Source organism: Crocuta crocuta, unplaced genomic scaffold (genome assembly GCF_008692635.1).
Source record: "Crocuta crocuta isolate KB4526 unplaced genomic scaffold, BGI_CrCroc_1.0 scaffold213, whole genome shotgun sequence".
NCBI lineage: Eukaryota > Metazoa > Chordata > Mammalia > Carnivora > Hyaenidae > Crocuta > Crocuta crocuta.
This window is the reverse complement of record NW_027529442.1, coordinates 688,724-712,520: the sequence shown is the minus strand read 5'-3', so window position 1 is coordinate 712,520 and position 23,797 is coordinate 688,724. Positions and strand designations below refer to the sequence as shown.

General features: G+C 42.4%; 1 protein-coding gene and 1 non-coding gene across 7 annotated transcripts in view; both read left to right on the top strand.

The window, feature by feature from the left end:
* FHIT (fragile histidine triad diadenosine triphosphatase) overlaps positions 1-23,797 on the top strand; it is a 1,396,599-nt gene that overhangs the window by 1,189,275 nt on the left and 183,527 nt on the right. The gene's annotated exons all lie outside the window — the stretch shown is intronic.
* On the top strand, positions 2,315-2,399 carry TRNAR-UCG (transfer RNA arginine (anticodon UCG)). The gene has a single exon. It is a non-coding gene; the product is annotated as a tRNA-Arg (tRNA).

Here is a 23,797-nt window from a genome sequence, read left to right as displayed (position 1 = left end):
CCCCATTTTATGGATGATGACAGTAAGGCACATAATACTAAGGAACCTGTCCATAGTCACAAGCAGCAAGAGTTTGACTCACAAGTTGGAACTCTTAACCAGTAGGCTAAGGAAGAAGAGTTTGCTGGCTAAAGAATGAACAACACACATTTGGGCCCTGACTCCAGATAACTTGGTTTAGTCCAAGAATGGGAAACAGGCAAGTAGGAATGGAGCAGAATGACCAGAGAAGAAAATGGTGCTCAAGAAGTGTTGCAGGTAGATCCTGGAAAAATTAAAAGACTTATTTGTGGTTTCATTAGTCTCCAAGCAGCAGGAAGCCATTGAAGGATGTGGCACCAGAGAGCAATGAGATCTGCATTCTATTTGTTAAAAGTTATGCTGGCTGCTGTGTGCAGAAATGACTGTAGAGGTACAAGACTAGAGTCAGGAGCCCACTTAGGGGGCATTTGCAGTCACCAGGATAAGAGACAGTGGTGTTGGTGGAGAGGAAGAAAGGCATGTGGCATTGACATACACTTTGAAAATGAAATCCTTAGGATTTAGTGACAGATGTTAGGAGAGGGAGAGCTGGAGGAGTCATTAAAGACTTGAAGATTCAGACTTGACCAATGGATGAGTAGAGGGCAGAATTTACTAAGATGAGAAAGAATCAAATTTGGAGGTGGGGCAATGGAAAGTTCTGTATTGACATATTGCTTTGAGACTTTTCTCTGACATCCACATGAAGATCTCAAGCAGATAGTTTGACATTTGGGCCTGGAGATCAGGGAAGAAATAGATTAATATGGAAATAAAAGTATGTCAGCAGCATTTGGATGGTACTTAAACCGATGGGATTGAATGGAATCAGCAAGGAAAAATAAGTTGCTAGAGAGGATGATGGGATACAGAATTAAACCTTGAGGTTCTCCAACATTTAGAATTTGTGTACAAGAGAGCCCAGCAAAGGAGACTGAGGAGTATCCAAAGAGGAAGAAGTAACACCAGGAAAGGTCACCCTAGGCACCAAGTCAGTTGTGGGGAAAGCTGTTTATGGGAGAGTCAAGAGCTCTGGCAGACACCACTGTCCAGAGGTCAAGTGAGATGGGATCATCTCCTGATGACCTTGGTAAGAACCATTTTGGTATATGATCTCACCAAATCTTCACAACCACTCTGTAATACACGACTATGATCCCCATAGCACAGAGGGGAAGATAAAGATTCAGAGTGGTGGGGACCTAGCCATGGCAACACAGCTTACCAGTGGCCATCTCAGCTTTCAGAACTGAAACTGTTAACTCAAGAGCTTTAATTCTTCACTGTTTTATTCCTCTAATGGCATTGATGCAGAAAAGGAGCAGATGGCAACATCAATTTTATTTTAATCCCTTAAACTCAGATTACAATGATGTGCATTCAAATTTAAAGTGATTGCCTTTGAGAACAGTTCTGAGCTCTCCTCTCACTTCTGGACCTAGCATGTAACTTGGGAGCTCTGGTTTCCTCATTTTTCAAAGAAAGGACTTGGAATAAACTTTTCAAAGTCCCTCCTAGCATTCTAAGACTTCTAATATAAGTAACTTCCAGAAGGAATCCTTGAAACACCTTCACTTCTTAATGCCAATTTGGTCTTGAGTTCATGTTCAACATGAGCATGTCCCACATACATACTTTTAGTAAGACTTTTATTGGATGTGCCTACTATGTGCCACACCCTCTCCTTCCTAGGTGTTTATTCAGACTGTTCCCCCACCTGGAGTATTCTTTTGTCCCCCTCTGAGTCTCAGATCCCAGATCTTCTCAGGTTGACAGTCTTCCCCTTCAGTGATTTTAACACTCCTTAGATGAGAGGTATGTGTATGTTTCCCTAAATTGTCTGTTCCCTAAGTGCCAAAGGACAGGAGCTATGATTTCTTCTTCATTCTGTCTTTTACAAGAAGCCCTCACACAGTACTTTTCTCCAATGATGTTTGTTGAGTTGAACCTTTCGCAAATGATAAAAGCTTTGTTGAGATCTGAAAGCCCCAGGTCTTGTAGGAGGACTTGGAAGGAATCTGGCCTTTATTTTAGCAGAGAGGCACAAACACATATTTGGAAAAACAGAAGTTAACAACAACAAGAAAACCCTCTAAAATTGTTTGGTTCCCTCCCGTGATTACTGAGGCCATAACCAATTGTGCGAGTAGCCATGAAGGCTCCTGGGCTCTGAATTACTTCTAGTGTTTGCTTTTCTTCCTTTCCTCTTTTTGTCTCTCTTCAAAGTAAAGTGCTGTTTACCTGTTTGGGTAGCTTCCTGACTTGAGCATTAAGACTGGAATACAGGGGGGGCGCCTGGGTGGCTCAGTTGGTTAAGCATCCGACTTCGGCTCAGGTCGTGATCTCACGGTTTGTGGGTTCGAGCCCCACCTCGGGCTCTGTGCTGACAGCTCAGAGCCTGGAGCCTGCTTCAGATTCTGTATCTCCCACTCTCCCAGACCCTCACCTGCTCAAGCTGTCTCTCTCTCTCCTAGAAATAAATAAAACATTTTCTAAAAATTTAAAAAAAAAAACTGGAATATAACAGGTTCACCACCACCTCCCATTTGGCCATCAACTAAGGCAAGAGGACAGGCTCCACTTATTCAGTTTGACCTTAAAACCTGGAGCAGAAACTTCCTTTAACACACACACTTGGTTCACAGCATGGATGCCAGGACCTCTCCATGTGATGGTGCGTCAGCGGGTACCAGGAAGTTGCTTGTTGGCAGGACCCCGAGTGCTAAGCTTTTGCAAAGGGTGGCACGTGAGCTTGACCCAGAGAACACAAGGCCTTTTGTTACACAGAAAATGGTAGAGGATCTATGGAGTCTGTGAAGGCTTTACTGTGCTTGGCCTCAGTGGTGCTTTTCAGCTTTGGTTTGGCCTCTGCAAGGTGTTGATGGGGAGGCTGAGCTTGGCTCTGAGCCCTCCACCCTCGCATTACCCATTGAAGCTCTACACTATTCTCTTTCGTATGTGGACATTCCTTCAGCAGGAGGTTTGGGGGGAAAGGAGGACATCCTTGCCACAAATATGTTTGCAAATGCTTGAGCCAAGGTCTGCAGTGTGTGTGACAATGCAGGAAAATGAGGCTGGTGTGCCTGGTGGAGACAGGTTCCAGAAGATCTTGCAGGTCATGGTATGGAATTGGACATATCCCTCTAGGTGGGGCAGGAGCTGGGGGCAGGGGTGGGGCACAAGAGTGAGAAGATGAGAGAACCAGCTGTGGCATTGGAGTGTGTGTACTTAATATATCTGAAATCAGTTAGCTCTAAGTGCTTGGCAGAGTCCTGTATCCTGAGAAGTGTGTGTACTGGGAGACATTCACACACAGAGATGCATATGTTGACCCCATACACACACATGGCCAGAAGCTTAAAACACACACACATACATACACACCCTCACAGAAGGAGACTCCCAAGACTGAGAAAGAGGCAGTCATAGAGATACTCAGAGACAGAGACATAGAGAATAGGGACAGACATGCGGAAAGACATAAAGGAACAGGGTGGGAGGGGGGGAAACATAGAGAGACACAAACCCAGACACACATAGAAGCCCAGTGACACCAAGAGAGAAATACAGGGTGAGATACTGACAGAGGTGCACACATAGACACAAACACATGACAGACACCAAGAAGGGGCCACAGAAAGACAGAGACAGACAGACAGAAGCAGGCATGGAAAGAGAAATAAATACATAGGGAGAAATTAAACCCCTTAGATAGAAATCATGGACCACTCGATTCCAGGATGTGTGCCCAGAGTGGCTGCAAGCCCCTTCACTGGTTGCAGTCCCACTTGCCTCTCAAAGGGTGAGCATCTGCTCTGTAGAATGTGATCCTGGTGCCTCAGGATGTTGTTAGCTACCTCTTTCTCCCGAAACCCAAACTAAGGCTTCACCAGGTGCTGGATTGCAGAACCAGTTACTTGCCTCCAACAAAGGAAATGGGACTTTTTAGACTTGTTGAGGGGTATTCCATTAATAGAGTTCAGTGTTGATTTAAGGATCTTTCTGGGGCAGTTTAGCCATTCATGGTTTTTACCTTAATGGCCACCTTCAGAAGGGAGAGAAAATAGGGGCAGAGCAGCTTGAAGTGATTATTACATCTGGGGGTAAGTAGGAATACGGCATTAAGACTCTGTGAAGTCCACTGAAACAAAGACCATCAAAAGACCATGCCTCCACCAGAGGAGGAGGCCAGAGGAAATAAACACCTGCGGGTGGCCTGTTACACTGGATGTGATTGAGGGAACGGTCATGAAAGGGAAGAAATTCCAGAGAGCCTGGAGGCTGACTTGGTGTAGAAAGGTATCAACATGACCTGAAGGCCTCTAATCTGGTGTGTTTGGAATGCTGGCTCTGGTAATGAGGTGACAACCTAAGTTGTGTACCTGGTGAACTTAATGTGCAATCTGGGTATTCTCATGGAAATACCCAGTGGGTTGTTTCAGAAAGGGCCATTACACAGTTTCAGACTTGTGAGGCTGAGCAGTATGGATGATGGGAAAAAAGTATATCCATGTGTACTAACCATGTCTTTTATTTTCTAATTTATTATACTTTTTTTTTTTTTTAATTTGAGAGAGAGAGAGCATGTGCAGTAGTGGAGGAGATGGGTAAGAGGGAGACAGAGAGATAGAGAATATCTTAAGCAGGCTCCACACTGAGCATGGAACCTGATGCAGGGCTTGATCCCACGACCCTTGAATCACGACCTGAGCCAAAATCAGGAGTGGGACGTTCAACTGACAGAGCCACCCACGTGGCTGATTTATTATATTTCTGATGCTTTGATCACTGGAGCCTTATTGACCCTGAATGGATAGCACACCCAAGGTAGCCAATTCCTAGATATAATAAAAGACTCACCTTTGAGTGAGCCTTTCAAAAGCACACCAAAAGATCCAGAGCCTCTAGTCCCTAACCTCCCAATAGAACTATTGGGCCTTCAGGACTCTTATACTCCAGGCCACTATCTACCCGACATAATCCTCACAGGGCCAGGCCCCAGACGGCCAGGGGTAGCTCCTGTGCCCCAGAACCTGCTAAAATTATTTAAACCAGCCAGTCCTCAGCCTTACTCTGCCTTGTCCATTCCTTCCCACAGAAACCACATAAAGTTTCTTGCCCTTGGTGCTCCCCTCCCTCTCTGACCCCATAGTTTTTCTCCATGGGACACCATGATATGGTGTGCCCACTCCTGGAATCTGTGAGGATCACAAGCTGTCTTTTCAGTGGCAGTTGTTTCCTGATCTATTGGCCTCATCATACTTAAATAATAATAAAATAAAACCTACATCAAAACATAAAAAGAGTAGTAGCTAATGTGACAAGCCTTGAAATTGACTTTATGTCCAAAGAACTTGGAAACTTCTAGGTAAGGCTATGAAATCAGTCATTTGCTGTAACACTGTGGATACCCAGAACAGGATCCTGGGCCAGGCAGAGATGAAGACCATGAGAATGGCCCCCAAGAAAGGAATTCGGGCGACATAAATGGGGGCTGCAAGTGATATTAACAAGGCTATAAAGAAAGAGTTGACATACCCAGTAGCATAATTGTAAAGAAGGGCACTGTTAAGTAAATGTAGATCAGTATTATCAAGGACACTGGGGGCAGGAGAAGATCAGTCCCACTTCTTAACTTTGGGAAACAAAGGGTCTGTTTGGGGGAAGGTGAGCCGAAAAATGACCTGGGATGGGAGGGGGTGATGTAATTGGGAGTAGCTAGGTGAAAAGTCTTTTCCTGGGGATAGTGGTTTTCGATCCCATGAGTGAAGGAGGCAGGGAGCTAGCAAGCTTATAGTAGGGCCTGATGATATGGAAAGGCCTGTGTAGGACTCAAAAACCCTGAATTTCTAGTGGGAACTTAGGTGTAATTTGGGATAGGGAAAGTCACTTCCCTAAGATGGTGGGCCACAGGATCTGATGGCCTCTCCTCTTGACTGAAGGTTTAGAAGTGGCTGGAAGGTCACAGGTGTTGAGAGGACTAGAGGTGGCTGAGGCTTTATAAGCTAATGTCTGGGTCATCATCAGAGTCCCTTGTTTGGATAAAAGACGATCAGCAGGAAGGGCCAACATACCTTTTTTAATGTGCCATTTTACCTCCAATTTATTTTTCTCTTGCAAGCAATGATTGTTGCCAACTTAGGTGACTTCGGGGTCAGTGTAATTTAGGACTTGCCACTCAGTAGCAGTGGCCATAGAGTCCTGGAAGACAGAGCATAGAAGAGCAACCACTATTATTTGGTCTTTATTCTGTGCTGTGAACCCAGCTGAGTATGCACTAGTTGTTGGGGAGGGAGCACACATAGTTCTTTCCAGGACCATAGGGGATTGGGTTTGTAGCCTGATGCCACCACTTCTCTGGGAACATCCCTTAAACTCCTTAATCCTCGGTATTCTCATCTCTAACACACGGATGCTTATAAAACTCAGATTAGAAGATTGCAGTAAGAAGCAAACAAGCTAACACTGACATCAGACCCTTAAAACAAAGCCAGTCACCTAGTAAAGGCTCCTTCCATTCTCCTTGTTACTGAACCAAATGAAAGTGGTCAGGACAAAACAGCAAATCTCAGCCATTTCCTCTGGTCCAACCTAGTACTGTTCCTATGATCGCTACGATTTGCTCATATGAAGTTGTCTCATTCATGGGCTGCAGAATCCTGGAGGCTCTTGAAAATTCAGCTTGAGGACAATGGCTCTCAGTGTTAGAACACAGAATGTTTTCTAAAGTTATGTAAAATAAAAGGAAGAATCTCTCTAAGTGCCTTCGTCCCCAGGAGAGATCAGAAGACTCCAGAGAACGCATCTGAGGTCATAGTGGAGAAATAAGACAGAACCATGGTTTCCTGTTCCTCATTCTTGACAGTAGTGGAGGAAGTGGAAAATAAAGCATGGAAACAAACACAGTACTTGCAGATAGTGGTAAGGAAAGGAAGAAATGCAAAGCGGTGCTATGAGAAGGAGGTGGGTGACAGTTTTGATTGAAGGGTGGCTCAGGGGAAAGCTTCTCTGTGGAGGGCCATTTGCAAGTATGGAATCCCCAGGAGCAGAATGCGCCTGGCATCACCAGGAAGGGAGGAAGGTCAGGGTGACTGGCGTATATGAACAAGGAGAGGGAGACCGGGGCAAGGTTAGGAGGTGGGTGGGGGTGGATAACAGAAAGGCTCCTTGAATGGCAGTTGTTTGTCTTCTGTCATCTAAGACCAAAATACTAAAATCCTCTTAACTAATTGCAGTGATAATTCTTATATTTTATACTGTGTTTTTCCTTTAGCAAAGGTTTCTTTTGTTTGTTTGTTTGTTTGTTTTCTGCCCCTATTATTTACTTGTGATCCATAGAACTTCCATGGCAGGGGGAGAAAGGCAGGGAAGGGGAAGGACTGGTGTATTATTGCCTTTGTTTTACAGCCAAGGAGGACACTGAGGCACAGCGGGGGCAGGAGGCAGAGTGCTAGCATCTGCCCCCACGTTTTCTTATCCAGTCCCCCCCTGTGACTTGGTCTTCCTTGGAGCTTTAATTCCATTGGAAAAACGACTCTACAAAGCTCCGCTATCTCATTATCTAATTATGCCTTGTTGTGATTTTTAAAGAAGGTAGCTGTTTGTTTAATTCCAAGTTCCATTCGATTCAGCAACTCTCACTAATTAAATGTAAGGCTAGAAATAGGTTAGAGGTGCTAAACAATCGCCTGTGTTTTGAATATGATGTTCATATGTAAACACAGGCCACAGATCACACGTTCTGAAATGCATGTGTGCTTAATTAGCCAAATGTGAACCACAGGTTGGCATAAATAGATACTTTTCAATAAACGGCTCTGTGTTGAAAATGTTAGCTGGAAGTGTGGGAGCCCGGAGAAATCAATCACTAACACATCTGAATGTGTGCATTTCTTTATTTCTTCTTATAGTTATCCTTTCCATCACATTAATGGAATTGCCAGCTAGGTGCCCACCTCTTGGCAAGGCACTGAAGAAGACATAGGATCTGTCTATAGATGAGAAAGGGGGCTAGAAGTTCTGCCAATGGAAGAGCCAAAGTAGACAGGAACAAAGTTCCCAAGTGAAACTTCTGGAAAAGAAGTTAGGGAAAGAGGGGAACCTGGATGGTTCATTTGGTTAAGTGTCTAACTCTTGGTTTTGGCTCAGGTCATGATCTCAGAGTTCTTGAGTTCGAGCCCTGCATTGGCATTCACACTGACTGTGTGAGGCCTGCTTCTCTCGCAAAATAAACAGTAAGAATTTTAAAACTTAAAAAATGTTAGAGAAAGAACAGATGATCTTCAGCAGAGGGGCCAAGGAAGGAGTCCTGAATTTTAAAAAGTTACTGATAAAAGTCTCATCTGGAATGCTTAATAACTCTCAAAACCCTGTTAAAAAAATGAAAAGTTCTATTAGAAAATATACAAAAGGCATAAAGAGACACTTCATCGACAAGGACAGAGTTGGCAAAAAAACACATGAAAAGGTGTTTTGACATCACCAGCTGTAACAAACCAAACAAGAGCTTGTCCACCTGATGCACAGCAAGAGAATAAAAGGCTGGCATGAAGCTTGATTTTCAGTGGAGAAAGATAGGTTGTTTATTGGTGTGGTGCCACCTTGGTGCGGCTAATGCTTGAAGTCTCAAATTCCCCAGTGGCTTACAAGTGGGAGTTTTTAAGGGCAAAATTTAGGGAAGGGGTGTTCTGAGGAGGTGGGTGCTATTGATTGGAGGCTTATGAAGTCATATTTTTATTTTTTTAAATGCTTATTTACTTTTTTTGTGTGAGAGAGAGAGAAACAGAGAACCTCAAGCAGGCTCTGTGCAGTGAGCCAAGAAGCCAACATGGGGCTCTAACTCATGAACCCTGAGATCATGACCCGAACCAAAATCGGGAGTCAGATGCTTAACCAACTGAGCCACCCAGGTGCCCCAGTCCATGAAGTCATATTAATAGATGTTACTCAGTTGCTGCTGGTACTGCTCTGTCTGGTCCTATGGAAGTCTGATCCATCACAAAAGATCTGGAATCTGCAAAATATCTTTGTTCTTTATGTTAGAGATGTCATTAACTATCTGGTGACTCTGAGTTCAAGATAGTGATGCTTTGCTTCCTGTACCTCCTCAAACTCACTATATGCATCGGCTAGTGGAGTTGCATTTCTTCATGTTACTTTGAGTGACACACAGGCATACCTATCTCTTGAGCGTGGGTCTACATGTTCCCTGGCCAGTCCAGCCATGTCTGGGGACAGTATCACGCCTGGTGTTCCTTCTTTCATCTAAAGTAAGGAGATGGATGCCAGCTTCATAGCCTTCAGGAAAATGCAAATTAAGACCACAATGACTTATCACTGCACACAGATTAGAACAGATAAAGTCACAACACAGAATGCTGGTAACCTTGTAGAGAAATTGAATCTCTCTGGTGAGAATATAGAAACCAAACATAGCCAGCAATTACACTTCTGGGCATTTATCCCAGAGAGCTGAAAACTTATGTGCACACAAATTATATATGAATGTTCAGAGTGGCCCAACACTGGACAACACAGTAAGAGCCTTCAGTAAGCAAGTGGTTCAACAAACTGGTACATCTCTGCTGTGGAGTACTACTCAGCAATAAGAAGGCATCAATGACTGATACATGCAACAGAGTGGATGGATGTCAAGAGCTGAGTGGAAAAAAAATCTCAAAAGGTCGAATAATATATGATTCCATTTATGCAGCATTCCCAGAATAACAACATTATAGAGACAGAGAACAGATGAGTGGTCCCTGGGGTTAAAGGTAGTAGGGGAGAGTGTGACTATATGAGGGCACAAAGGAGATCTTTGCCTTCATGGATTTATTCTATCTTGAGTACAGTGCTGTTTATGCATCTGCACATAGGCTAAAATGACTCTGAACTGTACACACATTGTACCGGTGTCAATTTCCTGAGCTTGATGTTGGTACTGTAGCTGTGTGGCGCTGCCATACACCATTGTTCAGTACTTGGAGAAACTAGGTGAAGGGTACGCTGCACAGTATCTTTCTCCACTATTTTTGCAACTTCCTTTGAATCTATAATTATCTCAGTGTGAAAAATATTTTCTTAAAGTTAAAAATAAAATAAGTGATAATAATAGCTAACATTTAAAGAGTACCTACTGTATACCAAGGCTTTGTGAAAGCATTTATTTTATGTAATTTATTCCTAATTCTCAAGGGGCAAAATGATATGAGATTTAGAAAATGTTATGTCTATCTTGTAGATAAGGGACCTGGGGCATGGAGAAGTCAGATAGCTTGTCCTGGGTCACACAGAGAGTAAGTGGTGGGTGGGATGAGGATTCAAATACATTCAGTCCAGCCCCAGAGCCACGTGTGCCCCACTGTCCTCTTCATGATACTGCGTGTGGCTTTCTGGGATGTGTAAGTTCTGTTGAGCCAGAATATCTGTGCAGCAAAGGAAGGATATTTGGGTATAGAGAATTCCTGTGGTGGAGCTTTCCTCATCTCCTGGGCTGGTCTTCATACTTTAAGAGAGAGTGGCAAAGTTCTGGAAAGCCACTGTTAAGTATGCCAGGTGTGCAAGGACAGCACTGGTGCCTGTACTCAGGTGGCAGGGAAGTGGCTTCTGTAATTAGCTGAGGAAAATGGAGTTGTTCTGATTTCCACTTGCAGGGAATGTCCCCAAGGGTCCCTCTCCTTGTCTTATGTGCAGAGAAAGGCCGGGAGAAGGGTGGAGCGGGGGGGAGGGGATGCATCTCAAATAGCACAGGTGTTAGTGTTCTTCCTTTTCCATTGCCAAGATATAAATCCTCCAATTTCCATGCTGATTTATTTGAGGTTGAGAATATTTCTTTGTCTGCTTCCTATCCAGCTGCCTAATCTCCCTTTGATCCCAGTCCTAAAAAAATTCTTTGACTTCTGTCAACCTGAAAATGCTTGGTGCTCGCCAGCATTCTCTACTAAGCCTTGAGCCCCAATCTCCCTGTGATTGCCATTTTCTGCTTTGCTGCCTGCCTGGTGCAAGGGTTTCTAATGCAAGGAGTGGAATCTGAGCAAAGCCGTGTGCTCTCAGGGATGTACCCATAGATTTATTTTGATGCTTTATTTTTCTTGTTACTAGTATAATAGGAGGGCAGGTCCTTGCTCCAATTAGTGGGCTCAGCATTCTGGTTGCAACCGGTTTAAGTATCCAGTCTCAGAGGCAGAACCACCTAGGGAGAGTCCTAGCAGAGAACCGAATTACTGCGTGAGGGAGGGAATGAGGCAGCTGGGGTCCTAGAAAGCACCACTTAGGAGGAATGGCCAAGTGAGGTCTCTTGGAGAAAGAAGAACTGTTGATCTGTTTTGTTCAAGAAAAAGCTTTTTCTGTGTTCTAATATGATTTCCTTTTACCATCCCGTTCTTGGTTGACTATTTAGCCAGCAGTCTGATAAAAGTCATCTCTAGGCCTGTTAGGGGGTGAAGATGAGACCTGGGCTCTGGCTGGGTTTGGGGCATCAAGTTAGAGCACTGGAATATTGGCAAGAGGGTGGTTCATGGGAGAGGCATGGGATATGATTTCCAAAGATCTCTGAAAAGATGGAGGAAGAGGCTGGTCTTTGCCTAAGAGCTGAAGAGGCCGCCTGTAGGATTTAGGCTAAATATGGATACCATCAGATTAAGGGGTTCAGAGAAGTGGAGGGGAACACCACCTGGATTGTGGCTTGAAATAGAGCAGCTGGGGGGGGGAGGGGGTGCCTGGGTGGCTCAGTTGGTTAAATGTCCAACTTAGGCTCAGGTCACGATCTCACGGCTCGTGGGTTCGAGCCCCGCATCGGGCTCTGTGCTGACAGCTAGCTCAGAGCCTGAAGCCTGTTTCAGATTCTGTCTCCCTCTCTCTCTGACCCTCCTCTGCTCACGCTGTCTCTCTCTCAGAAATTTAAAAAAAAAAAAAAAGAAAAGAAAAAGAAAAAAGAAATAGAGCAGCTGGAGTCCCTCTGTCAGGATACTACAGCCTCCCTGATGGTAGCAGTATGAATGGTTTGCCAGGATCCACCCCTTGTTACTGAGGCCACTTTGGGGCCCAAGACAGAGTCCATGAGAAGAATTCAGATCCCAAGGCCTGAGGGAATTTTACTAACTGTTCTGGAGACAGATAGTTGAGGGAAAACTCGAGGAAGTTGGGAGTCACTGCTCATCAAAAGTAAGATGGTGTCTCATGCTTTCCCCCTACATGCTCCCAATTACCAACCATTTCCAATTCAGCCACCTTACTTCACCTTAGCCCTTCTTCCTTTAAGCAGCCACATCATACCCTGGTTATCAGGGAGCCTAGGGGCACTTGCTCTCACTGTATCATGTGCCTCCCTCACCTGAGTTTCTGGCAGCCCCTGCAGAGATCATGACAGCATGGTGCATGGAATGTAGTCCTGAGTCTCATAGGCTCTCTCCAATGGGTGATCACATTGTGAGTCCAAATATTACACGGATCCTCAATGTAGACCTAAAGCCGGTGAAGTATCACAGCTGTAGTTGTGTAACTGCACAATGCTCACGGCAGGAGGCTACAAAATATTTTAGGATATAAGAGAATATATGGAGGACTTTTGCATAGACAAAATAAAGCTGGGTATGAGAGAGAGAGAGAGACAGACAGACAGAGTGAGAGTGTGCACGTGCACAATCACAATGTAGAGCCATTTTTAGGAGGAAAAAAAAGGGACGAGGCCAGTGAGGACACTCGTGTCCCAGCAGCATCCTTGTATCTTTGGCAGGACTTTTGTTGAGGTTCACCCCAAGTCGGTTTGATTCACCCACCCCACCCCCACCTTTTCTGTGACTTCATAGCAGAGCAACTACCCTACTATTAAGATTAGTTGACAGTTTCAGAACAATAGCCTATAATTACATGCACATAAGTATATGCCATGAGTTTTGTTTTTGCTTTTCTTTTACATGTTTCTACCTCTTAGATTCCAGTTTCAGAGAGTCCCTGTGATCTCCTTAATACTGAGTTGGGATGCTTCCTCCCTGCCCTTCCTTCTATTTCTCTTAACCCATCCATTCTCCATATATCTATTGACTGTGTGCTAGGTATGATTTCAGGAAATGGGATCCCAGCTGTGGATATGTCAAAAGTGAAAAAGTAGGGGCACCTGGGTAGCTCAGTTGGTTAGGCACCCGACTTGATCTCGGCTCAGGTCATGATCTCACAGGTCATAAGATCAAGCCCTGCCTGGGGCTCTGCACTGATAGCTTGAGCCTACTTGGATTCTCACCCTCTCTCTCTCTTCCCCTCCCCTGCTGGTGCTCACTCTCTCTGTCAAAATAAATTAAAAAAGAAAAAGAAAAAGTAAACAAATATAGATTGTCATTTCGTGTAGAAAAAGGTGAGAAACTATGTAATAATGGGGCTTCTTTTATATAAATGAATTAAGTCCTCATTAGGGAGGTGTCATAGTTTGGGCTGCTATAATAGGACACCATAGACTGAGGGTCTTAAACAGCAACATTAATCTCTTACTGTTTTGGAGGCTGAGGGCATCCAAGGTACCCTCAAAGCTGGTGTCTGATGAGAGCCCACTTCCTGGTTGCAGGCAGCCACAGGAAGCAAATTGGCTCCTGTCTTTTCATAAGGGCAGGAATCCTATTCATGAGGGCTCCACCCTCCTTAGATAATGTGAACTAATTACGTCCCAAAGGCCCCACTTCCTCACACCATCACATTGGGAAATAGGGTTAGGATTTCAGCATATGCATTTTAGGGGCATGCAAACATTCCATCTATCACAGGAGGTAACACTTGAGCAGAGGCCCAGGTAATAATAACAAGAAGAGCAGCTCACACTTTTTGTGCAATTCCTTATGGTGACAGGAGATATGGCGATGGCTTTCCATGTATTATCTCATTTAATCCTCTCAGCAGTCCTTTGAAGAAGGTACTTCCTTATCTGCATTTATAAACATGGACACCAAGGTGTACAGATGTAGAACAGCTTTCCCAGAGTCACCGGGGAAGGGATAGTGAGGGGTGGAATGGGGATCTGACTTTAGAGCTTGGCATTCCTAACCACCAAGGTCTACTGCCTAAGTATTTGTATCCTGAGGGGAGAGGCGCCCAGTTCTCTGCCTTTGGTCTCCCTCCCTAGTGGGTTGAAAGTAACGGTTATTTTACACTGTGCTCTAGAGAAGCTCCAGAGCTTTTCTGAGCCCAGGGTATGTGTGTGGGGTCACACAGTGGTGTCCGGAGAGTGGTCTATTTCTGTCTGTTTTATAGAATTTGGTTCAACAGAATTGTTTTTAATGGCTTAAAGTCCTTAAAAGAGAGTTCGAGGATGACTCACATAATGAATATTCATTTAAAAATTTAATTTAAAAAATTAAGAATTTTTGAGGCCGCGTGACAGCAGTAGCGGCAATGATGGCTGCGACAGCAGTGATAGCTGGCGAACATTTACGTGGGTGCTTACTATGTTCCAAGTACTAGTACTCTGCAGTACTAACCTGCTCAGTCCTCACCACAACCCTGTGGTGGGGTTCATTTACAGTGGAGGGATCTGAAGCTCTGAGGTGAGTGACTGGTTTAGGCTCCACAGCTGGTTAGCGGCAGGACCCGGAACCAAGCCCAGGTGCTCCAGCTGTAGAATGTGTGCATTGTTAACCCACCACGTAGTGCTAGGGACCTGAACCTTCTATCACTAGGCTTAAAGTGAAAGCTATGCCTGTCCTGGAGTCTAGACGTGGTGGCTGCATGTCCACAGAAAGCAGTTTACAACCTGCACTGGCTGTAAGACATACACGTCACACAATGTCTGTGACGCCTTCTGCCTGGACTATCTGCTGATGAACATATGAAATCTCAGGAGCAAAATGTGGTTTCCAGCTTTCACATCCACGGGCCTGGTGTGGCCTGCTTGCATACTTCATTTTAAAAGATGGCTTGTTGGTTCCTCACATTAATGAATGAGGCCAACGCTGGCAGCAGCCAGGGACCCACAGTGTCCTAAGCCAACACCAACAAGACATTTGTTTCTTTATGTACAACAAGATAGTCAGCCATTGGATGGCTCTGTTTGAACAGAAGTTAATTTTGAAGATTAAAAGGCACAGGAAAATCATCATAAACTGTTCACCTCACTTCACTGCCTGTATAACCAATTCTGACCTGTGCCATGAGGGAGCATTTGTGCTAAGTATTCCTCAAAGGGCTCCACCACCGTAAATCTCAGGTCTGCAGTCAGATTCCTGGCAGATGGGAGCCACTGCTAACACCCCACTGCAGTTCCCTCCCGTAGGGAGGGTTCAGGCCAAATGACATGCTGCAGTGTGTCTTCCCATTAATGGCCAGTCCTCGTTGAACCATGGAGACTGAAGCGAGCAAGTGTTCCATTCTGGACTAAAAAAGTTTAGTCAACATAAATCCTGGGGCCTCAGTTGCTGAAATCACTCAGGAAGGGAAACATTATTGATTTCTCATATTATCTAGTTTCTGGGCACTGCCTCTGGAATCACTCTGTCTCATTGAACAATAAAGTATATTATGAAAAAAAATGAGGGATAATTCCAAGGTTTTCCCACTGCCTGTTTCCTTTTTTTATTATTATTGCCTTAGCAGTATTCATAGTTTGTGCCTCAAAGCCACCAGACAGGGTCCCACAAATCTCCCTGGCTCCTTGTGTGGGAGCCAGGCTGAGATGATATGCAGCCCTCCGGATGCTCCTAGTATCATCATTCTAGAACCAAACCGAGATATGATTTAGAAGGTCCCGATAAAACTGGGGATCATTGGCCTAATCGGAGTCATTTATCCTGTCTAGAGCTATCAAATCAGTACTCATGGGTTGTAGCGAGGCGGGTGGGGGTGCTTTTTTCTGGTATATTTCACAATGATTACTTTGAAAAGAATCTCATTTATGAAGTTCATGATCTCTACAGCATATCTGGGTAGAACGTTTGTAAGAAGTAGCAGCTCCACTTAGCAGCTCTGTAGGTTGGGATTTGGCCCATCCTAAAAGAAAATTCATTTCTAAAAGCATGTCTCCAAAATCAATACCTGCTCACTTGAGTCAGAACAAAAATGTAACCCTAAATGATGGCTCTGACTAATTTGTTAATTAAGGAACATTAGAAAACAAGAAAGCATATGTACCAAGAGAAGAGTGGAATGTGAAAAAAAAAATCCGAGGGAGAAATATGATAAAATTTGGATCACACTAAATCTATTTATGCTGAATGTTTTATTTTGTTGAAGTCGTATGTGAAAATAGCCATATTGAAATGGTGAAAATCTTGTATTCATCTCATGTTAAGGAAAGAGAATGTTCTTTTGAAAGATTTTGCAGTAGCATTTAAAGCAAGGAACTCATTATTCATAGCAAATCACAAAATGGTGGGAGAGGGAGGGCTTCGCTTAGGAACCCTTCCCTGCTTGCTGCTGTTCCTATGGTAAATGAACAGCAGTCTCAAAATGTTGCATGCAGGCACAGAGATATTTATTCATACTAAAGAAACATGACTTTTAACTATATAAAATGATTCCCTCCTGAAGTTTAAATGGTTTGCCAGCCCACCAATAAGCAGACTGACAGGTCACGAACTGATGTGGTTCATCACCCTCCTGCAGAGGCTGTGTCTGGATCTTTCTCTACCTCAGCACATCTTTGTTCCCTTTTATCTGGTGCCTTTTCCCCCCTCTAGTTAAACAACCCACTTGTCACTGGTGGACAAAGGGAAAAGAAATGTGTCATTATGCTTCAGTTACATTATGCTTTCAGTTATTATGCTTTTCGGAACACAATTTGCAAAAATTATTTGAAATAGCTTAACCTTTGAAATGATAATGACATAAAATTATATTAAGTCATTTTCCTAAGAAATAACTCATTGAAAATAACGCGTGACACCATCCACCTGAAACCCAACTTGGGTTCTTGTCTAGATTCAGTTACTTCTGTGTGACTACTTGATACTCAAACTGTGGTCTGTTTTCACATGCAGGAGTTTCTGTCTCGTGGTCTCCTGACTTCCTGTGAATTTATAGGTCTACTTCCTAGTTTCTCTGTTAACACTAGAAATGGAAATAGCACAAGCTTGCCCTTCATGGATGACCTTTCTGGGTTTCTCATCACTTTTATTTAAACCAGATATTAAAGGTGAAAACTGTAGTAGTGATGCACTCAGCCAGTGAGATAATTAGGAAGCACCATTTCCATAATTACTGTGTCACTGTCTCTGGAGGGACATGAAAGCTTGTCCTGTCCCTTTAACAGGACAAGTTGCTAATCCCCTTAACATTTTTTTCCCTTTGGACTGATAATATTTCACAATTTTTTTTTTTTTTTTGCTTTGTAAAATATTCCTAAAGGGAGGCTTAAGCAATAATGCACAGATTATGGAAATGATGCTCATTAAGTAGAGGGCAAGATTTCTAGAAAGCCACAGAGCTGCTTCGAAACATGTAACCTCCATTAGAGACTTCATTTGAATGTTTATTCATGGAGCAGTAAACGTTTATTATTATACATTTTATTGAAACATAAATTAAGGAACTGTAATTATGTGTATGGCAAATAGTAAAGCAATGTGCATTTGTCACAGAATGAGTAAGACAAGGAAAAATGCCATAATTGTTTCATTTGCATCCAAATCCTTTATTGTATACCCAACAGAAAAATACCCAGAGGGAATAACTCTGTGGATTAATGTTCTGATATGGTGTATAAATAAAAAAAAAATACATATTCTAGATACTCTCTGTAGCAAAGAGAACATCCTAGAATTAATTTGTCAAGGTCACAAGCTACCCAAAGAAAGGGTGGGTTTCTTCTTTTCTCCTGAGAGAGAACCACAGTGACTCTTATTAAAGTTAATGCTGAGCAAAGAATACATCCCCTTGGCAGTCCGTGCAAGGCTGATTGTTTTCAGGATGAGCTATTTGCTCCAGACACTCAAGCATATTTGAGGAGTTTTTAAAAAGGAATTATATGAAGCTGGAAAGACAAGACCTTCAAACTTACAGTTTTATAAAAAAAAAAAAAAATCAATGGGGGAGAAAGGAATGTGCAATGTAATCATAATGGCTCTGCACAGGCCACATCCTTGTATGTGGAAGCAGAGGGAAGACAAGAGTGGCCAAAAGAATCCTTGTGTATGAGGTTTCTATTTTTTTCTTTTTTACTAAAACACATAACAAATTAAGAACAGTTAGTAATCACCTACCTACCCATTCATCTATCCATCCATCCATCCACTCATCCATCTACCAAGCATTTACATAATATGGAATGTGGGATTGGGGGAGGAAATCAGGAGAAAAACACAGTAGGAATAACCCAAAGTTCCAGACTAATAGAAGAGAGTCACCTGGAATTATTGGTTCTTAATAGTAAAAAGCAGTCATTAAGATGCCCACAATGAATCAGAAGAGCCCTGGGGAATCTGAGGGAGGTAGTGATGGACATTTGAAATGCACTCTTAAAAACTGGGAGGAAATGGGAGACAAGGAATGGGAATGGAACTCATTCCTAGGAAGGAACGCTATGTAAATATTACTACCAAGGATATGTACTGTAAACACAGCAACTACAACAATTGCTGATAAAATACAAGGGCGACAAATCCTTAAACATTCTTTGTATCCCTTAAAAGTCATTTTACTGGAACTGTCAGTAGGGTACTCTCTCAGCACAACAGCAAACAGAACCCTTGCATATGTAGATTAATGGGAAGATGCTTTTTGGTCCTCAAATAAGTCTACCTGGAGTTCTATCTGTCTTGTTGCATGAGCATACCCTAATGACATAAAAATGATCATATTTGCATGGGTTTATCATAGTTTTATCCATATTGCTTAAGTTTGTCAACTTTTTAAAGGGTAGTGATTATACATCCTATTTTCTTCTTGCTGAACAATTTTCTTTCTTTAATGTTTATTTATTTTTGAGAGAGAGAGAGAGAGCGAGAACATGAGCCAGGGAGGGCAGAAAGACAGAGGGACAGAGGATCTGAAATAGGCTCTGTGCTAACAGCAGAGAGTCCGATGTGGGGCTCTAACTCACAACCATGAGATCATGTCCTGAGCCAAGATCCAGCCGAGATCATGACTGAGCCACCCAGGTAACCCCTGAAAATATTTTTGACAACCTGCTTCTACTCTAAACCAGAAAGTTTGACTGATACTGCAGCAAGCCTTGCTAAATGTCCTCTATTCTGAACCATCAACTACCCCAAAGCCTATGTTTTCTTTATAGCTGGATTCTGCCGTACTTGCTTTGGGAAGTATTGGTTTATAGTTCCAAGATAAATGTCACTGGAAGTACTCCTCCTCACAGGGCCTTGATGACACCTTGGCCCAGCCAACTCAAGAATAAAATTGGTAGTCTGTCAGCAGCCACAGGCACAGCGATGTCTCCTGACCCTCCTGTCAATGAGTTCCTTCCTTTAGACCTTCAGCCATGCTGAAGCAACTGGTATGCCTTTCATGAAACAGAAGAAACACAGGGTTTTCTCAGATACCCAGATTGTCCCAGTTAAATTGAGAAACTTTAAGAAAATATTTTTTAAACAGCCGATTCAGTTGAAAAACCAAAATGAAAACCAAACCAAACAAAACTTCCAGAATATGTGGGGACCCTGCAGAGTTCTTTGGCTTAACAATTGTGTTTTTAAGCCATATATCAATGGCGGTGCTCCAATTGCGAGTTATAATAATATATCATAAGAGGGACAGTGCTCTCATGATATATGGGTGCAGTACATCATCTGAGCATCATGGCTTTGATGATATATGGCTTCAAACCACAATGAGAGTTTAAAGGAGCTTTTAGCAACCAGACAGCGTTAAATTTAAAATTTTCTAAAAATTAAGGTCTTTTCAAGTCAAATAAAAGCAAGATGATGGAATCTGATGCTGTATAGGGTGTCACTGCACTCTGAGATCCTGGGCATGAGTCTTTCCCTTTTGGCTTTAAGCTCAGAACATGGAAATAATGGTCAGGTTCTTCTTCAATTTCTCCTTCACAAGAACAGCTCAGAGAACTGAACAAACATTATCTGGTGTCAATGCATCTGTTTTCTCAGTCAGTTTCACCCGTCATCCGTACATCAAGCACGAGTAGCTCATCTCTGTAGCCAACTACTGAGTCACAGGAGATTTCTTTTGTTTTCTTTATTTTAAGGAGCTTTTTGGCTAAAATTCAGCACAAAATGAATAGAAAAAAAGGAAAACAACTTCCTAACCCATCTCTCACAAATTCAAAACAGGGCCCACAGGAAGAAAACTTGCCTTTTCTATCATTTGTCTTTGTAAAGTAAACGCTTTGATTGCAAATGAGAAGAAAAATGTAAGGTGACCGACATATGGGCTGTTCACCCTGGTCAGGAAATGGGAGCTATTCCTTCGTTCCACCACCTTTCGTATCTTCATGAGGTGCTTATAAGACAGTGATGTTGCACAGCAGAGAGTACCTACTTTGTTTAAAAACCACTCACTTTTGGGGACAAGGAAATCACTATCAATTAAGAAAGCAGGTGCTGGAAGAACCTCTCCTCCTCCTTCTGTTTATAATCCTCCTACAATAAACAGAACAAAATGAGAAATCTCCCTACTGTTTGCATAATAGGCCCAAACAGGAACAGCAAGAGACAATTACATTTCAAGTGGCTTCCTCCATTTTCCTTTACTAAGAATGTCAGTAGAGTGACTGCCATGTGGAGAGAAACATCTGGGCCTGAGGAGTTAACACAGTCCCCTTCCCATTATCTTGCCTCCAGTTTTTCATTGCTTTGGCTTCCTCCACAGATTCAAATTTTCAGATAACTAGAGATTTTCATTGTCCACCTCCTACTCCCCCCCAGGGATGGAAGGAGAAGCACCTTAGTGCAAAAGAAGAGGGCTTATAAAAATGTTGTCAGGGTATTAAAACTCAGATCCCACACTTGGAGACAAATTCAGGGATAACAGAAAGGGCTTTTAAAGCTGAAATGTGCTCATGCGTGTGAATCAGGAAAGGGTGGATCTTCTGCTTGGTGCAAATTACTTAAATTGAAGAAATTTAATTAATTAATTAATTTAATTAATTAATTTAATTAATCTATATTATTTTGGGCCTGGCTTCCAAGCAGGAGGGAGTAAGGTAGAAATGGAACTCAGGAGATAGCACTGTTATAAGTGAATTAAAGTTTCTAGGGAAAGGCCAGTTCCATTCTTTGATCCCCAAAGGACTTGCAGGTGTGATCTAAGACATTACTGAGAAATCACAGAGCTTGAGAGCCACAGAAAAGAATATTTGGGAGAAGCAGTGTGGTCTCCTAAGAGATGGTGTCAGGACAGATGTGGGTTCAGATTTTAGCTCTTGGTCATTCTCTGCAGGAGCCTGGGCAAGTCGCTTAACCTCTTGAGGTATGTTTTGTCACCTGGAAATGATAATGTATTTATTAATTACCTCTTGGGAGTATTGTTGTTGTTGTTGTTGTTTTATGTTACGTATTTTTGAGAGAGACAGAGACAGCATAAGTAGGAGATGGGCAGTGAGAGGGAGACACAGAATCTGAAGCAAGCCCCAGGCTCCAAGCTGTCAGCACAGAGCCCGATGGGGAGCTCAAACCCACAAACTGTGTGATCATGACCTGAGATGAAGTCAGACTCGTAACCGACTGAGCCACCCAGATGCCCCACCTCTTGGGAATAATTTAAGACTTTATTGAATGAAATCTGGCCATTTGTAGCAACATGGATAGAACTTGAGGGTGTTATGCTGAGTGAAATAAGTCAGGCAGAGAAAGACAGATACCATACGTTTTCACTTATAGGTGGATTAGGAGAAAGTTAACAGAGGGCCATAGGGGAGGAGAAGTGGAAAAATGGTTGAGGAGAGGGAGGGAGGTAAACCATGAGAGACTCTTGAATACTGAGAACAAACTGAGGGCTGAGTGGGGTGGGGGAGAAGGGAAGGGAGGTGATGGGTTATGGAGGAGGACACTTGTTGGGATGAGCACTGGGTGTTATATGGAAACCAACTTGACAATAAACTATGAAAGAAAAAAAAAACTACACTCTCTTAAAAATAAATAAATAATGAACTATTGTCAAAAAAAAAAAAAGACTTCATTGAAAGGATATAAATCATCCCAAGGACTGGCATGTAGTGAGCTTTCAATAAATGCTAACAACAAATTCTACGAAAGATAATAATAATTGTAGAAACTAGTAAGCTCAGGAAACTTACACCAGCATTCCCCAAAGAGTGATTTTTCTTCTTCCTTTGCAGATACTGCTATTGATTTCTTTGTAAAACTCCTTTTCCTTGGAAAGTTTTCTGTGCTTATTTATCTCCCTTTCTTCACCTTCTCCTTTCTCCTAAATCCACTTCAGTTTTTTTTTGTTGTTGTTGTTATTTTTGTTTTGTTTTTTTAAATAAAAGCTTCGGGGCGCCTGAGTGGCTCAGTAGGTTGACCATCCAACTCTTGATTTTGGCTCAAGTCATGATCTTATGGTTTATGGGTTCAGGCTGCATGCCAGGCTCCATGCTGACAGTGCAGAGCCTGCTTGGGATTCTCTCTGTCTCCCTCTCTCTCTACCCCTCTCCCACTCATGTTCTCTTTAAACAAACAAACAAATAAATAAATAAATAAGTCTTTATTGAAGTAAAATTCACATACCATAAAATTCACTCTTTTAAAGTGTTTTATGGTTCTATGGTTTTCTAGAATGTTCACAAAGTTGTACAACCATTATGGCTGTCTAATTCCAGAATATACTCATCTCCTCCCAAAGAAACCTCAAGTCCATTAGCATTTACTCCTTATTTTCCCCTGGCAGTTGGTAATTTACTTCCTGTCCCTATAGATTTGCCTATTCTGGACCTTTCATATAAATGGAATTAGACAATATCTGGCCTTTTATGCATGACTTCTTTCATGGACTGTAACTAATTTAGCATAATTCTTTGACTTAGCAGTTCTTCATTCCTTTTTATGGCCAACTCATATTCCATTATCTGGCTATACCACATTTGTTTATGGAGTTACTACTTGATGGACATTGGGTTGTTTCCTCTGTTTGACTATTATGGCTAATATTGCTATGAATATTCATGTGCAAGTTTTTTGTGGACATATGTTTTTATATCTCTTAGGAATGAAATTCTGGGTTCTATGGAAACCTTGTTTAACTTTTAGAGGAAGTGTAGAACTAATTTCCAAATAAGTGATATCATTTTATTTTCCCGCCACAAGCATATGAAGGCTTTAATTCTCCATTTTCTTGCCAACTCTTGTTATTGTCTTGCTTTTTATTTTATTTGTTTTAACTGTCATTCTGTTGAGTGTGAAGTAACATCTCAGTGTGGCTTTGTTTTGCATTTCACTAATGACTAATGATGCTGAACATGTTTTCAGATAAGTGTTTAGTTCCTCAATTTACAACACTGACACTGATGATTAATACCTCCTTGAAATCCCTTCCTGTCAGAGCTTTACATTTACCCTCTCTTGATTTGTCTCTTTCCTCAGTGTATCCTTAACTCCAGTCCTTTTTCTTTTTTCCCCAAACTTCAAATGTTTAAGTGTCCCAATTCTGAATTTTTAGCTCTGCCCACTATGATTTTTCCATAACACTTATCTTCCCCTGAAATTAAGTTGTATATTTATTTACTTGTTTATTGTCTACATCACCCATTGGAATGTAGTTTAATGGGGGTGGGGACTTTGTCTTGTTAATTACTATATTCCTGGTTCCTAGAGTAGCACCTGGTTATAAATATTTTTGCATGAATAACTATTAGAAAATGCAAATAGATGTTCTATAAATAAGGAGGTGA